At 37.0% G+C, this 17,587-nt stretch overlaps 1 protein-coding gene across 5 annotated transcripts in view; it reads left to right on the forward strand.

Moving 5' to 3' along the window:
• The window catches only part of SYT1 (synaptotagmin 1), a 1,262,805-nt gene that overhangs the window by 111,938 nt on the left and 1,133,280 nt on the right, over positions 1-17,587 (forward strand). The window contains exon 1 of one of the 5 annotated variants that reach the window (XM_077111507.1): positions 15,845-16,063. The exons of 2 other annotated variants lie outside the window; for them this stretch is intronic. The gene's annotated coding sequence lies outside the window, so the exon portion shown is untranslated. Of the gene's footprint in view, positions 1-15,844; positions 16,064-17,587 lie in introns of those variants that run through there. 2 more of the 5 variants (XM_077111508.1, XM_077111512.1) reach the window with 2 other exon arrangements.

Consider the following 17,587-nt stretch of genomic DNA (forward strand, 5'->3'; position numbering starts at 1 on the left):
TCCAATTTTCAACAAAAGATTATAAAACATAAGGCACTTAATATGTTGACTGTATCTACTAAATGTTCAATGAATAGTAACTATTATTATTAAGCTTTTAAATTCTGTATTCTTCCAAGTAATAATTTAGAGTCAATTATATTTGCAAAAATATATTAGCGAAGATTTTGTTTCAACTGTAAGTAGTGTAGTATAAGACATTGGATCTTGCAAATTACTAGTTACCAGCAATGAATAAACTATGGTGTTGATGCTACTGAAAATATTATCTCTTGATTTTCTTTTTACTCTCTGATAACATGAGTTATCTCTTCTTTTCATGCAATCTTCGTCACCTCTCTTGCTCTCTCTTTTCATTCTTTCTCCATCCTTTTTCTTCAAATTGCTCAGCAATTTTCCTTTGTGTCTCCCTTTCTCTCTGTCTCTTATCTGTCTTATGACTGGCTATAACATCACATTTAGGAGCACATCCAGTTATTGTTTCGCCCGTATAAGGTCTAGGAATTACCTCTCTCATCAAAATTTAACTGCTCATGCAATTTTTAACAGAACTAGGAGGAAAATCGTGGATGTACTCTGCTACCCCCCAAATTCTAAAAATTCAAGTCGAAAACATCTTACTTTTTTTGTAGGGAATTTGCTTTTCAATGTGGAATGATGTTTCTCAGTATTACACTTGTGTGAAGATACTTTTATTAATGAAGTGACTTGTTGGTAGACATATTTTATGATGTTACTTCCCTGAGGCAAGTTTATGGCCCTCCTTGTATTTCCAGGACCTAGTGAATTTTTGAGCATGTAATAGGTGCTTAAAAATTTTATCGAAGAACATAAAAGGAAAGAATGATTCATTACGATGTGTGACTCTGTATCCCTTTGGGGGGCAATGTACATGTTGACAGGGTAACAAGCGCTGGTCTCTTCAATTCTGGGAGACTTACTGGCAGAAAAGCACACATTCCACAATCCACAAATATATCCTAAACCTTTCATTTAATTAATCATTTAAATTCCTGCCTCATCTGGAAGCCGAATCTTGTTGGTACTATGCCCAAATCCATACATATAGCTCCCTAAAGAGGCCCAACGCTTTTCAGAACTGCTTTACTTGCTGAATATCCCGAGGATAAAACCTTTCTGAATTTTTTGTTGTTCTTTTCAGGCATGTTTTAGCTAGCCTACTGGAAATACTGTTAAGAAGCTTAGGGAATCCATAATTATCATCTGAGAATTCTGTTTATATTTTTGGGTGTAGCAAAGAGACTTCAAAATCTGACATAAAGCAGGACCCTGAATTATCAGATAATTAAAATTTTGCAGAAACAAAGATCAAATTGAGAAGCAAAGGAATTCATTACCCTTCCTAAAATAAAATGACTAATGTGCAAATATGGGAAAGGTCATTGTATTTGATGCTTGCATTATGCATAAAGAGATGAGGCTTCTTTTGAAGTGTTTATTATAATGATTTGCCAGGGGACTGAGTTATAAAATCACTGCATATAATTAAAATCCAGAGTCTTCGAGTCTTGTAATAATGCACTCGTGGATTTAACACAACCTAGGACACACCCTTGGCTATTTGGGAACAATTATGTGTAGAGAGGAAAAGGGAATCAGCTGTCTGTGCATCAGAGGAATAATCTCATGAAGCGGAAATCATAAGGTATAATTGCTGAGAGACAATTGACATCTCAATATGATTTGACTTCTATCTAGCAAGAGTGTTTACTACAAGGGCTTTATCATGGGAGTGTTAAAGGAGAAGATTGTGGTAGGAAACATAGAGTGGTATAGTGACCTGATATATATGGGATTTAGAATCAGAACACATAAATTCAAGTTCTAATTTTCTACCTGCTCTTTGTGATAAAACTGAGGAAATATTAACCTCCCTGAATCTTTGTTTCTTCATCTTTAAATCGTAGAAATAAATAAGTAAGCTACTTATTTATCATTTAAATTGAAAAGAAAAAAATCATAAAGTGGCATAAAATGCCAGTTAAGCTTCAAAAATAGTAATTCTCATCATTGTAAAAGATTAATAAGAATGAGATGCTTTCAGTGACCATACATAAATGAAGGTAGCTCTGAAGATACTTCCTGACATCTATATGGCTCATGCAGGATTCATCCCAGTTCTGAAAGGTGCTTGTGCAAATGTGGCTTTTATTTCCATTCTTAATCTGAGGCTTTCATTTTTTTTTTTTCTTTCATTACTTTCTTGGAGCCTGGCAGATTTTGCAAACATTTTATCATTTACCTTTTCTGTATCCATACAAGAGATTTCTGAGTGCTATTTTGAATGGTTTTTAAGAAAATCTTGGGAATAATTTATTCTTTATATTGATTATTTTCTTAGGCTTAATTAAGAGGCTGCCTCATTACTTAGTGAATTTAAAATTGAGTGTCCTGCTTGTGTATTTGAAACAGGTAATGGATAATAATTATCAACTTGAGATTAGTAGTATTCACTTGAGAGTGAAAATTGACTCTCTGACTTGAGTAAAAATATCTTCTAACAGAAAATGTTTATGACATTTTTTTCTACACTCTGCTTCTCTTTTTTTCCCCTTTAAACCATCATATCTCAGTTCCACAAATTCAGGGTTAAAAATGATCTTGTCATTGTACATAAGACAATTGTTCCCAAATATGACTTGTTTGGTTATTTAAATTATTGTTATACTTAAGAAGATGTGAGATACTTTTCATTGGTGAAATAATTTTCTATATTTTTACCGCAATAGATATCTATATGTGGTGTAAGCATGACTAGATGATATAATTTCAAGAGACGCTGGAGTCAGCAGATGTGGATTACCACCTGTGCTACCTTGGGGGAGTTAGGTACCTCTCTGAGCCTCAATTTTCTATTCCATAACATATGAAGAGGGAAAACAATACCTAATCTACTCATACAAATTTTGGGGGAAGGAGGCAGTATGAAGGCTTGTACACTTTGTAAGGCTATACTATAAGTATTAAACACTTTATTTATTTATTTATTTATTTATTTTTTGCATGAGCAGGGTCCAGGAATTGAACCCGGGTCCCTGGCATCACAGGCGAGAACTCTGCCTGCTGAGCCACCGCGACCCACCCTATATATACTTTTCATATAATGAATACCTTTATTATGGCAGGCTCTCTTGTTTTTTTTTTAAAAAAACACAAACAAAAAAAAACATGGGCAGGCTCCAGAAATCATACCCAGGTCTCCAGCACAGCAGGCAAGAATTCTGCCATTGCGCCACTAGTGCACCGCCCAGGTTTTCTTGTTTTAAGATGCTTTTATTGAAAGAAAGACTACCAATTTCTGCCTAACCCTTTTATTTTTCTTTTGCTATACCTTCTTCCTCTGTCTCTCTTCAAAATAGCTGCTACCAGCATTTAAATTTTGATCTTCTCCCTTCACTCCTTACTGGATTTACTGGTACTCACAGGGAGTTTCCTTTAATTCTCCAAACCATCTCTGATACCTGTGCTTATGTCCTGAATGATATTCCCCATTGTGGAAAATTATAGTATCCCTCAACCAATCATATCGCAGAAATATTCCCTTTTTATTTATTTTTTAAACTTTTTTTTTATTGTGAAATATAACATATATGCAAAAAAAGAAGTAAATGTCAAAGTACATTTTAATAAGTAGTTATAAAACAGATTCCAGAGTTTGATAAAGGTTACTGTTATACAATTTTAGTTTTTTTCTTCTAAGTGCTCTAAGAAACTGGAGACTAAAGGATATCGATGTATGATTCAGCAGTCATATTCATTGTTAAACCCTAATTTCTCTGTTATAACTCCTCCTTCTTCTTTGATCCTTCTCCCACTCTTTAGGGGTGTTTGGGCTATATCCTTTCTAACTTTTTCATGTTGGAAAGGTGTGTCAATAATAAGGGATAGGAGAATGGAACTAGTTGATATTCTTGGAGAGACTGACCCTTCTGGGTTTCAGGACTTATCTGGCCTAACAATGATCTGAAGGTTGTAGGTTTCTGGAAAATAATCTTAGTACATGAAACTTTTGCAGAATCTCAGGTAGAGCCCTAGGTGTTCTTTAGGGTTGGCAGGAATGGCTTTGGTTGGGGTTTGGCAAATCATGGCCATTAGCAATATCTAGCTGAAGCTTGCAAAAGAGTAGCCTCCAGAATAGCCTCTCAACCGTATTTGATATCTTATTTTGTTACATTTCTTTTACCCCTTGTGGTCAGGAAGGCATTGTCAATCCCATGGTTCCAGAGCCAGGTTCGTCCCTGGGAGTCAGGTCCCACCTTGCCAGGGAGACTTTTGCCCCTGGATATCATGTTTCCCTTAGGGGGAAGAGTAATGATCTTACTTTCAGAATTGGAAAAGAATAGGAAGAGAGAGGCCATGTCTGAGCTACAAAAGAATTTTCTGGAAGTAACTCTTAGGCATAATATAGGAAGGCTTAGGCTCTCTGCTACAGAAACAGGCTTCGTAAGAGCAAGCCTCAGGATCAAGGGTTTGGCTATCGGCTTGGGAGTTCCTAGTATTTGAGATAGTATCAGGGGTTTCCTCACGGTAAATCTTAATAGTACTATATTTTCCTCCCTTAAAAGTCCCTCAAAAGACTTTGCCAATACTTTTAAATTAACGGCCCAACATACACTGGGCTGTATCTAGGTATTACCTTAAGCTGTACAGAATGACAAGCCCTCGTTCCTATTTTGGGCTCCATGTGTTTGGGTTGTTTAAACAATCTATTCAGATGGGTTGAGTTAGATGATGCGCTACAGAAAATTTAAGTTTTGGAAAATAAACCTGTTTTCCTTTGGTCTCATAGAGTAGGTAAAGTTCTAAAATACAGACAGTGTCAGCCTTACCCCTTATGCTGAGTGACCTCAGTGCAGACCCAATCAGTCGGTGTTGATCTTATTTCTAATTGAAACCTGATCTCTTTCTCAGTTCCTTTTTCTTTTTGTTTGTTATATTGCGTGGGTTACATTTCGTTCTTTTACCACGTGACTATCCCTTTATTGCAGCACCATTTGTTGAAACTTTTTTTTTTTTTGGTTAGAGGAATCGTATAGGCCAGGAATCAAACCCAGGTTTACTGCATGGTAGGCGAGAATTCCAGCACTGAGCTACCCTTGCACCCCCTCTTTTTCAGTTTCTTTAACAGCTGTATGTGGCAATGCTGAGTTTCAGAGCTGTAGAACTCCAACTGGAGTCTTTGGTGTCACACGGGTAGCCACAGCTCCAGGGAGATATCATGTTGCACATATATAGCAAAGCATCTCAAAATCTAGAAATCACAATAACAGCTCTGGACTAAATGTGATTACTCTACGAGTTTATAATCTAGGCCCCAATATTCTTATAGGTATTTCCTAAAATAGACTTTTGTTCTTTTGTTTCGGGCTATTTTGTTCCAATATTCCTTCTACAACCAACAGTTCACCAAGGTTTGCTAAATTTAGTGCTCAAAGATTTACCAAGCCTCTCTACTGACACTACTTACATCTCTCTGACACAGGCTGGTATAATAGCTCTTTGGTTTCCATTTTCCATTTTATCGCAACCCCAACGCATCCGTCACCATTCTGTGAAGCGTGATCTTTCTAAAACAGACTTTGGATTTTGCTTTAACCTGGCTTGTAATTCTTGAGCGTGTTCTTGTACTTTACAGGAAAAAGTACAAACTCGTATTATGACAAGCAGACTTCATGCTGTTTTCCCATATGCACCTCACTCCAGACAAACAGAGCTAATGGGATTTCCCAGAATAGAGCACGGTCTTCATATCTCTATGCCTTTGCACAAGTCCTTTCCTTAAAATATCGCTTCTCCTTTTCACACCCCACCCCATCCATCTGGTTGCCTAGGAAAACGCTCACCTCATGCGTAACTTCCTCTCTGGAATCTTACCCCTACCTAGAGGCTGTGTGAGGCCTACTTTTGTTCTGCGATAGCAAAAAATCCTTTACATTCCTGGACTCAAAGTCCCTATGCAGCCTTAGAGTATATTTTAGTTCTTTTCCTCATTTTTTTCCCATTTTCACTAGGCTGAGCTTACTCTTCTTTCATTTTTTTTCCTACCAAAAAAAACAGAAGTTCCATGGATGTTTTACTGAGAGAATAAATTAATGGTAAAGCAGGTCAGCATTTCATTTCTTATCACCTCCCAAATAATAAGACAGAAGAAGGCAAGGAAAATCTCAGGAAATGGAAGAGGGTGAAGGATTGGTGATAATAAGCTATCTGCCTTGACAGAAAGAAACCTTTTACCCTGCTTGTTCTGTGTTTTAAAAGAGATTCTTTTTGACTCATGTTGTTTTTGACAAGTTAGGGCCGGTCCTCTGTTCTTCTATTTTGTTTTTAAAGTGTATTTGTAGATACTATTGTGCAAAGAATAATAGATCACAATAAGTTTTTCCAAGGCTTCAGAGTAGTAAATGGCTTTTTATCCCCCCATCGAGGTAAAGATCTTGTAGATAAGCTTACAGCTATTATTAACATAAGATAGGAACATATTTTAAAAGAAGTATATTTAATATGTTTTTATTTATGCTAGTTTATTTATCTTTGCCAGAGCATCTGTTTTTTAAGACCAAAAATAATCAAACTTTTAATTAATACATTCATAAGGTTTAAAAACTGCTCATTTTTATCAGAGAGCCCCAAAGTTTGATGATGTGCTCGTATTCCTGAGACCCATGATCTATCATGACAGGGAACCAGTGTCATGGCAACAGGATATCTTCTTAGCTTAAATTTGTTTGTGTTACCGAGCCATAACTTTGAAAGCTAATGTAAAACTTTTAAAGAACAATTTGTACTGCCCCTGTGGTGCATGCTGTATGCTAAAAATCTTTGACTATTTTGCAGATGGTAATTTGAGTGTTCTCTTTACTTTTTTTCTTTTGCCTCCAAAGTGTGCAGATTATTAGAGTAAAATGGTTTTGCCTGAGTGTTTTGTCACTTGCATTCCTTCAATATAGAACTGTGGGGGGGGGGGGGGTAAAGATGATCTTCCCCATATATTCTGGGCAGAAAGTATGGATTTACATTTTTGAATGTAAGTGCACATATCATTTGTGAAGGCAATAGTGATGAAAAGCAAACAGCTATTTTAACCTGCTAAGTGTTCAGAACTTAATAAGCTTTATGTGTTGTTCTAAAAAGCCAAAACCTTACAGCATTCTCCATTGTTCCTGCATGGCAAAGATACTTCACTTGCTGAGACTCTCTGTAAACAGTGAAGGAAAGCAATGATCACTGTTCTGTTCATTGCCTGCATCCTTGGCACCCTTTGCATCGCACCACAATGCTGACAGCTGAATTCTCAGTTGGAACAGAGAACTGTGGGAGTGGGATCTACAAAAGGTGAAAAGAAGAGAAAGTTGATGGGGAGAGACAGTGAGCAAGCAAGAAAGAGCGTGAGAATGGGAGGTGCTTATTTGTTGTTGTTTTGTGGTAGTTTTTAACCCCTTAGAGGTAGTTATGGAAATTTCTCACATCAACGTGCATTGTATTGTTCCCTCCAGTAAAGCAAATTGTTTTTACAAGTTAGCTTTGTCGTTAAAAGAAGCATACAGATGAAGGTTATGAGTGAGTGGAAAAGGAGAAGGCAGTCTGAGGGTCTTAATACTGAGTGAAGAAAAAGCCATCTACAGATTACAAAAAGAAAATAAAAACCTATGACAAGGGAAGATTGTATAACCACTTGCAATTTTTTTCTATTGCCAATTATTTGTCTCAGCATATACACGCATGGGGTGCAGGAAATTCAATATGCTTTTGAAGTGCACCCAGGTGTATTTGTCTTGTTACTACTTTTGTTTTTGTTTTTTTCCTGCTTCATTCTTTTGGGTATGATTTAGATTGCAAGAGATAAATCTTGGAGGTTTTATGCTTGTTTGTCTGCTATCAGCTTGCCAAGAAACATGCTAACTTTTATAAAGTCTATTCATTATTTATAATTTGATTTAAAAAAAGAACTCAATTTGTGAGTCTAATGGTAATTGTTGTTTGTAAATCCTTCTGAAGTCCTTAGCCATAAGCTGTAGGAAAGAAAATAAGGAGTATTGTGTTAGAAAAGAATGGAGCATTTGGCCAGCAAAAATGAGTCCTTCACTTCTATTGTTGGGATATTGACTAAGCTTTCTAATATCCCTGGTGATGATATAGTATGCCTATTGCAGAAAGACAGACAATAACATTTTAATCTCAAATCAACCAGATGTTCAGGGTCATTGAACTCCAGATCCTGGATGTACATTAGACATTTTTCTTTTAGGTTTCTCAAGCTTGGGGCTATTTCTGTCTATATAGATACTCAGTGGGTCCCTGGAGACCTGAAAGAGTGAACACCTGCTCTCAATGGAAAGGCTTTCAATTTCCCTGGGACCAGTGAATGTTTTCTTATTTGGAGACAGCATCATTGCAAATTTGATTGAGTTACAGCTCCTGAGATGAGATCATACTTGATTATCCAGGCAAGCCCTAAATACAATGACAAGTGCCATTATGAAAGAGTCAGAGGGAGATTTCAGATAGACAGAAGAGAAGAAGGTGATGTGACCACAAAGGCAGAGATTGGAATAATGTGGTCATAAGGCCAGGAATGCAAATACCCATCAAAAGCTGGAAGAGGCGAGGAACAGGATCTCTGTCAGAGCCTCGATAGAGAATGTGGCACTGTCCTTCTGCAGGCACTTTGGCTCTCATGCATCATCCTGCTCAAAGGGCACAAACTTCAGCATTGGTGGTTTCTACTTCTCATTTACCTACTCTCTTCTGCCTTCACCTTTTCGATGTCTTTCTTTTTTATTTTTAACTTTTTGTATTGTATAGTATAAGATACATACAAAGCAAAGAAATAAAAGAGCGACAGTTTTCAAAGCACTCTTCAATAAGTAGTTACAGGACAGATCCCAGAGTTGGTCATGGGCTACCATACGATTCTCTTAGATTTTTCCTTCTATCTGCTCCAAAATATAGTAGGCTAGAGGGCTCAAATATTTTTTTATCATCACAATCAACTTTTTTTCCATCTTTTTTTGTGAAAAATAACATATGCAAAAAAGCTATAAATTTCAAAGCACAACACCATAATTAATTGCAGAATATTTTAGTTTGGCACGAGTTACAATTTCTCAATTGTAGGTTTTTACTTCTAGCTGCTCCAAAATACTGGAAACTAAAAGAGATATCAATTTAATGATTCAGCATTCATATTTATTTGTTAAATCCTATCTTCTCTGTATAACTGCACCATCACCTTTGATCTTTCCATTCCTCTCTTTAGGAGGCTGGAATTTGGCTATGGCCATTCTAAATTTTTCATATTGGAAGGGTCTGTTACTAATATGGGATAGGGAGATGGAACTATCTGGTGTTCTGGAGAGGTTGGGCTAGATTTCAGGACCTATCTGGACCAGGGGCCCATCTGGAGGTTGTAGATTTCTGGAAAGTTACTCTAGTGCATGGAACCCTTGTGAAATCATATATATTGCCCTAGGTGTTCTTTGGGATTGGCTGGAATGGTCCTAGTTGGGGGTTGACAGGGTATGATAGGTAGCAAGGTCTAACTGAAGCTTGGTAAGAGAAACCTCCAGAATAGCCTTCCGACTCTATTTGAATTCTCTCTGCCACTGATAGTTTATTAATTACACTTATTTTCCCCTTTTTAGTCAGGATGTAATTAATGAACCCATGGTACCAGGTCTGGATTCATCCCTGGGGATCATCTCCCACATTGCCAGGGAGGCTTTTACCCCTGGATATCATGTTCCATGTTGGGGGGAGGGCAATGACTTCACTTGCAGAGTTGAGCTTAGAGAGACTGAGGCCACATCTAAGCAACAACAGAGGTCCTCTAGAAGCAACACTTAGGCATGCCTATAGGTAGTCTAAGCTTCTCTGTTACCTACATAAGCTTCACAAGAGTAAGCCTCATGATCTAGGGCATGGCCTATTGATTTGGGTGTTCCTAAAGTTTGACACAGTATCAGGGGATTCCCTGATGGTAAGGTTTCATAGTTCTAAATTCTTTCTCCCATCCCTCAGGGGACTTTGTCAGTACTTTCTGATTATCTGCTTAATATACTCTAGGATGCATCCAGGCATTACAATCATCTATACAGGATTAAAGGACCTCTTTCTTATTTCGCGCTCCCTATGTTTCAGTTGTTCAAATGAGCTATACAGATAGGTTGAATTAGATTATGCACTATGGAAAATTTCAGTTCCAAACCAAATAAACCTTTCTTCCATTGGTCTCAAAGAGTATGTGTGGTTCTAAAATATAAATACTGTCTTCCTTACCTCTATGTTCTGAATTACTTTGGCCTCAACCTGTTCGGTTTCATTCTTATCTTAAATATCCGATTATATATATAAAACAGCCTCTCAAAATCCAGATATAATAATCACCACTCTGGACTTACTGTGTCTGCTCTAAAAGCTTTCAATTTAGGTTCCTCTTGTTTTATAAGCATTTTCTAAAGGTGACCATACCATTGTTGTTCTTTTGTTTCTGGCTTTTTTTGTCTCACCGAATGTCCCACATGTTCATTCACATCATTGATGCCTCACGACTTTGTTCCTTTTTGTAGCAGCACAACCTTCGTTCATAAATATACACCAGCATTTGCCAATCTATTTCTCCGTCAGTGCATCCTTCAGCCACCTGCATTCATTGGGCATCATGTAGAGGGCCCAAAGTCCACAGTCCATCAACATTCTCAATTTTAGATAATTTCATTGTTCCCAAGAGAAAGAAAACCAATAAATACACCCTTACTTACCAAATAGGAAATCTAAACCTCCCCTTAACTCTTGTCCCTCCCCCCATTATTTATCTCTGTTGTTGCTGTGGTAGTGCTGATGGTTTCCTTTTGAACATAGCTCATAGCATGCAATAGCAGTTTTCCCCCTGTACCCTGGACTTAAATACTCTTTGTACAAGAATCATATCTTTGAATTAATTCTTGCAAGAATGAATTCATATTTCTAGTGTTAATCAGGGGAACACATAGGTCTATACAAACCTTTTCAATTTTGTTCATCTTCAATATGGTAATATTACCCACTAGAGAACCACCTTCACTCCTATCTATTCCCTTACATTGGAGTTCAATCTCACTAGCTAATGGTTTACCCATCTCTAGCGTCTATGTTACTCTAAGTTCCCTATATTCTGTATTATAAGCCTCTGATTATACCTTGATGTTGGTCATAAAAGTGGAATCATACAGTATCTATCCTTTTGTGACTGGCTAATTTCACTCAGCATTATGTCCTCAAGGTTCATCCATCTTGTCAAGTGCTTCAGGATGTCATTTTGTCTTACTGTTGCATAATATTCCATTGTATGTATATACCACATTTTGTTGCTCCACTCATCTGTTGATGGGCATTTGGCTTGTTTCCATCCTTTGGTGATTGTGAATAATGCTGCTATGAACACTGTTGTGCAAATGTCTGTTTGTGTCATTGTTTTCAGCTCTTCTGGGTATATTCCAAGTAGTGCTATTGCTGGATCATAGGGAAACTCGATATTTAGTTTCCTAAGGAAATACCAAACAGTCTTCCATAGTGGCTGCACCATTATACATTCCTATCAGCAGTGCATAAGTGTCCCAGTTTCTCCAAATCCTCTCCAACATTTATAGTTTCCTGTTTGTTTAATAGCAACCATTCTTATAGATGTGAGGTGGTGTCTCATTGTAGTCTTGATTTCTTTTAGCAATGTTATGTAGTTTTGATCCCTTTTTATGTTGATAAAACAGTTTCTGCCCAAGAAAACATTGTTCATGTCTCTTAAAACCCCTGAGTCTTTTTTTTTTTAAATCAAAACTTTTGCAACTTCTGGTCTTTTCTCCACAAAACTCTAGGTTTAACTAGGAACTAATCATAGAGGAATGCCAGGCAAACAGAATACGTAGAATGGGCTGTCTACCAAATGCAATATCTTCCGTTGCTTCCATTTTTGATCTATGTTTTTTTGTTGTTGTTTTTTCCTTGTAACTGTCAATATCTTTTGCGACTAGGAGCTGCCATTCTCCTATAAAGCACAGCAGTCTGATTAGATAGTAACTGGTGAATTTGTTTATTTCTGGCAGTTCTAGGTCAAAAGCTGTTAAGGGAGATTTTGGTCATGGAAAACTAGGAGATTGTGGCTTGTCTTAATACCACCAAATATAATTTCCTAAGAAGTATATGAAATAATTGACTTAGAAGAGAGGGATTGCTTACTCCTGTCTGCTTTCACATCCAGAAAATAGAGACATTACTATAATTGCAGCAGTTTAAAAAACTGGAAAAGACTATAAACTCTCATGGCTTCATTCTTTGCCACCATCTGATATATAGAAATGCAGTGGCAGATTGCAGCCTAACATGTAGTAGCTGATAAAATTGACTTCTAACTACATATTTTTTATTGTGTATGTAAGGAGCATGGAGCCTGATGTTCAAGGATGAACAAAATGCAAGAGTGAAAATAGTTTAAAAATCAGATAATGGGCATTTAAACACTATGTTGTCTCTGGTAACACCTGATAAAAATTCCGTTTATCAATGAAGTAATTTCTTGTGGAATTGCCCTTTTATGTAATAGTTGGAATTGTATCAAAATTCTAAATTTATATTTTAATTATAATTTATATTTATATTCCAAATTTATTGTATCAAAATTCCAAATCAAAATTATATAGATTCCTTAATTAAAATGGGAATCTATATAATGATAAGCTCATAGTCTCTGGAATCAGATAGACAGAATTAACTTTCTTGCCCTGACTCATATGCCTTTGTAGCATCTGGTTTGTTATTTATTTGTGTTTCAGCTTCCACATTATCATTGGGATGGTAACAGTACCTACCTCATAGAGATGCAAAGGAGATAGTGCATAGCAAACACTTAGGGTAACGGATGGCCTGTAATAAGTGCTCAGTAAATGTGTTTCATCACTATTTCTCTATCTCAAACCCTGGAAATCCTGAACTATGCCACCCAGTATAAACCCAGAGAAGATGAAAAGGAACATGTTAATTGGTATGAGCTAAGCATTATCTACTCTGCTTTCAAGGTCTTGACAACAATTTAGGGAGGCAGTAAACTCTTATAAGGGATTTGATTACATTGTCAAAGGAAGTGAAGATTTTTTCCATGGAATGACAACTTAAATAATTTAAACTCTAATAAATAAAAATAGAAAATAAATTAAAGTCAACTTAGAAAGCTAATAGCATGTACAAAAGTTGGACCAACAGAAGCCCTGAATTTTCACGAATTGTACTCTGATCCAAGTTAAAGCAAATGACGGTAAAACATGACTACCTTTCCTCACATTTTTAGTTTTACTTTCAATTTTTATGAAATATTAAAACAATCAGAAATAAGAGGAAGAAGGGAAATTAGTAGAATTTGGGTGTTGGGGATGGGAAAGGCAGTTAGCATTTATTAATTTAGTCCTCATAAAAAACTGTAAGGCTAGTACCATAAACCCTATTTTATAATTGAAGGAACTGAAGCTCAGTGAGGTTAAGTAACCTGTCCAAGATCACCAGGTTATAAGTGGCTAAAACAAAGGTGATTGTCCACTTTACCATAAGGGTCTAAGGTTGAACGGATGGTCATCGATTATAGGAAACCCTGGGGAACAACTCCACCTCACAGACCTGGCCTTTCTCTTTCTTTTATACCCTGAATGCAGTTATCTTAATGGTTTTATTTATAAGCATTCCAGCTGATGTTATGGGAGGGGGAACAAATGGAATATACGCTTACATAAGGAGAGAAAGATGATGAGGAGGAATTCTTTTTCCTCTCTCTTGGATTAAAGTTCCTCGGAATGTATATTCAAAGCAGGTTGGACTTTACCCAACCAAGGTCTATCATTTAGATATCCCATTAATTAATAATTGTATAATTCAGGAATGTAGTCAAGTAGGCTTTAGTTTTCACAGCAGCAAGAAATTCCAGTCTTTCAAGATTTATGCTATTAGCTAATGTTATCATATTTGAAAGACAAAAAAAAATTCTTTGCCTTAAAAAAAATACTTGAAGGTGAGGCACTTAGTGTCTAACCTAAAGCAGTGGGATTCTCAAACCGTGTCCACCGCAGCGTCAGGGTCACTTGTAAACTTCTTAGAATTAGAAACTCTGAGGGTGTCACTCAGCAATGCGTGCTTTAACAAGTCTTCCACATGATTCTGATGCATGTTAGAAACCATTGCCTTAGACTTTGCAAAGATTAATAAAAGGGGATGTGGGAATGAGAAACCTACAAATCTGTTTCAGGAGTTTCTCTCCCCAAGGAAGAAAATGAAATAGTGATGCGAAAACATAGAAAAAGATCATCTTAAAAAAAAAAATCCTTAGGAAGTTACTTAGAAACACAATCAGGGCTCACAAGGTAGACATTTGTCTTCTCAGCTACTCACTACAAAGAAACGAAGAAGCAGGGGACAAAAAGAGAGGAATAAAAACACAAAGAGAAACTCAAAGGAGACATTGTGCCCATCTTTTCCTTCCTAATACAACCAAGAGCAGAAATTTCAGGAACCTCAAAGGAGTTATGATGATGGACTCTGTCCAAGCATGTCTGCATCAGTACAGCTGGTCTGTTCACTTTGATGTATCTGCACCATGTTCCTGAGGACTGGTGCCTCCCATGGTGAGTTGTAGGATCTCTGAGGAACAGTTGAAACAGTACTTGGGTTTGATGATCTTTAGCTGTTCCTCTGGGACGGACTCTGCCTACTGTGGCTGTGTGCTTGAGCCACACTTCCCATTGTTTGGTGAAAATTGCATTCCACAACACCTTATATCCAGCAGTCAGAGAACATCAGGGTGTGTGAGCCTTTGAAATGAAGGCTGGCTAGTTGTAGGATCAAAGAAAGCAGCCTTGAGGCAGGTGGTCACAGGGTATCAAAGTGGAAGGGGTAGAACAAAATCATGGAACTAGCAAGTGTCCTTGAACTTTTGTAGTCCACACTCTTCACATTTGAGATGAGGAGATGTGATCATGGAGAAATTACATGGCAAATACGAGGACTCTTATTAGCAGAAAGGAGATAACTTCTTGTTTTGGGTCTGAATTTATTCAACTGATACTGATTATGCTTCCATTGAGTTCTAAACACTAGGGACATGATGTGAAATACAACAGAATCCTTGCTTTTAAAACAGTTTATACACAGTGGGCAAGCTAGATAAGAAAATAAGCAATTTTGTATACTTGATCATTGTTATGACAAAGATAAGACTGATGGGAGGCAAGGTAAGCATGAAATGGGGCACCCAAGTCTAGCTTCGAGGGAAATAATGTCTGCTATGAACCAGTGGCTACTCTGAATCTCCCATGCCTTCCCCTTTTGAATGGGAGTATCTTTTGTGGTCATTCTATGCTTGCCTCACCATTGTATTTTCATTGTGTAGAACAGATAAGAAAAGATGATTCCTTTGGTCCACTGGGCTTCAGAGTGAGAGGAACTGTACTTGAGAAATTTCACAGGTGAAATCTCACCTGAGGAGCTTTGTCTGCAGCCTCGGGTGATGTAGGTGAGGAGTCAATCCCATAATGGGATGAAACTTTGGGAAGAAGGTGATTATATTTTGTGCATGGAAGGAATGTGAATTTTGGTGGCCAAAGAGCAGACTGTGGCAGATAATTTCTAAATGGTCACCTACAAGTCCTCCTCCCCCTATATGTGCATGCTACTCTTCACAGCAAGAGGTAGAGTCTAAGTCCTCACCCCCACTTTAAAATGCAGACTACCATTCATGACCTACTTGGAGAATAGAATACAGCAAAATTGTATTCCAAAGCTAGGTCATAAGAAACACCATTGCTTCCACTTGGGGCTTCTGAATTGCTCATTCTTGAAATGCTCCTTTTTGGAACCAGCCTCCATGCTGCGAGAAATCCAAGCGACATGGAATGGCCACAGCTGACAAACTTAGCCCACAGCCAATCCACCACCCACCATGTATGTAAGTCATCTTGGTTGACCAGCCTCGTGGAGTTTTCAGATGACCACAGTGCCAGCCAACATAAGCCTGCCGTTTCATGAGACACCCCAAGTGAGAAATACTCAACAGCGCCCAATTAACCGAAAGGAATAAGAGAGATAATAACAACTTATTTTATCCCTTATGTTTTTGGATATTTTGCTGTATAGCAACAGATTCCTAGAATGCAATCTTATAGATGAAGAAACTGAGGACTAAAGATATTAACTAGCTTAAGGCCACAAAATAAGTCAGACAGCCTAGCTTTTAAGATTTTTAAGTTGTGTTATCCCATTCCTGAGCTTTCCTTCTACCTACTATATTTTATTTCTTCTCATTGTCAACATTTCAATCACTTGCTATGGGGCTTTGGTCAAGCCTGATTGTTCATTTGTGAAATCGGGATGAGTACTAAATATGAAAGTACCTCATAATTTTTTGTACATGTCTGTGTAAATTCCAATGACTTGCCACAAATTTTAAAACTTGCAATACAACTAGGAAATGATTGAGTCAAAATTTGAACATCGGAAATCCTTATTCCCGAATTTGAGTTTTTAATTGTTGCACAATACCACTTCCTAAAACCTGGGTAATAAATGTCCTCATTTTTTTAGGGCACTTTTTTGAGCCCTTACTGTTTCGAAGGAATCTTCAAAAGCTCCAACATCCAGAGTAAGGTGAAATTCAGAGGAAATTCCTATAGTAGTGGTTGGGAGATATTGAAACCATTTATGAAGAGAAGGGGACTTCCTTAGTCTCTCCCTTTGTGAAAAATAAGTTTTATTGAGATATAACTCACACACCATAAAATTTACCATATACAAGTGTACAGTTCAGTGGTTTTTTTTTTTCCAAAAAAATGTACAACCATGACTGCTGCCCAATTTTGGAGCATTTTCATCACTCTAGGAAGAAATTCTATACCCATTAGTAGTCACTTCACATTCTTCCCTACTCCCTTAGTCTTTATTTTACATTAAAAAAAACAGCAACAGAAATGTTAATCCCTCTTCAAAATATTTTTAAAAATATTAAAGAACTACTAAAATATAAGCTCCATGAAGGCACAGATTGAATCTGTGAAATAAAAAATAATAATTTCTTCATTTCATTATAAAGAAATATAACTTGATTTCATTATAGCCATACCTGCACTAACTAGCACATAGCAGAGGTAGTCAGAGAATAGTTATGGCTCACATATATGTGTCCTGTGCATGACTGATCTTCCTCGCCATGGATGATAAAACTGGCTTTTATGAGTCCCAAGAACAAATGCCTTTGCTGAAACCCTGGTTGGAGCTTTCCTCTTTGCTGCTCCACTATAGCACGTGAGTTTAAAGGGAAATATAGCAATGAAAGTTAGTTATTTAAAACATGTTTTTCATTATAAATTGCTATTTAATGTGCATCCTGGGGTAAGTGTCAATTCAAGTATATATTAACTAAATAACTAGACATAAAATTGCATATAGTCCATAACAACTGAGGAAAACTATTTCACTGGGGATTATTTAAACAATAACATGACAATTTTAGTGGTACAGTATAAATTAAAACTTTAAAAAATAGCCATTAAGGTGGGGTGCAATG

This window comes from Tamandua tetradactyla, chromosome 7, assembly GCF_023851605.1.
Source record: "Tamandua tetradactyla isolate mTamTet1 chromosome 7, mTamTet1.pri, whole genome shotgun sequence".
In the NCBI taxonomy this organism is placed as follows: domain Eukaryota; kingdom Metazoa; phylum Chordata; class Mammalia; order Pilosa; family Myrmecophagidae; genus Tamandua; species Tamandua tetradactyla.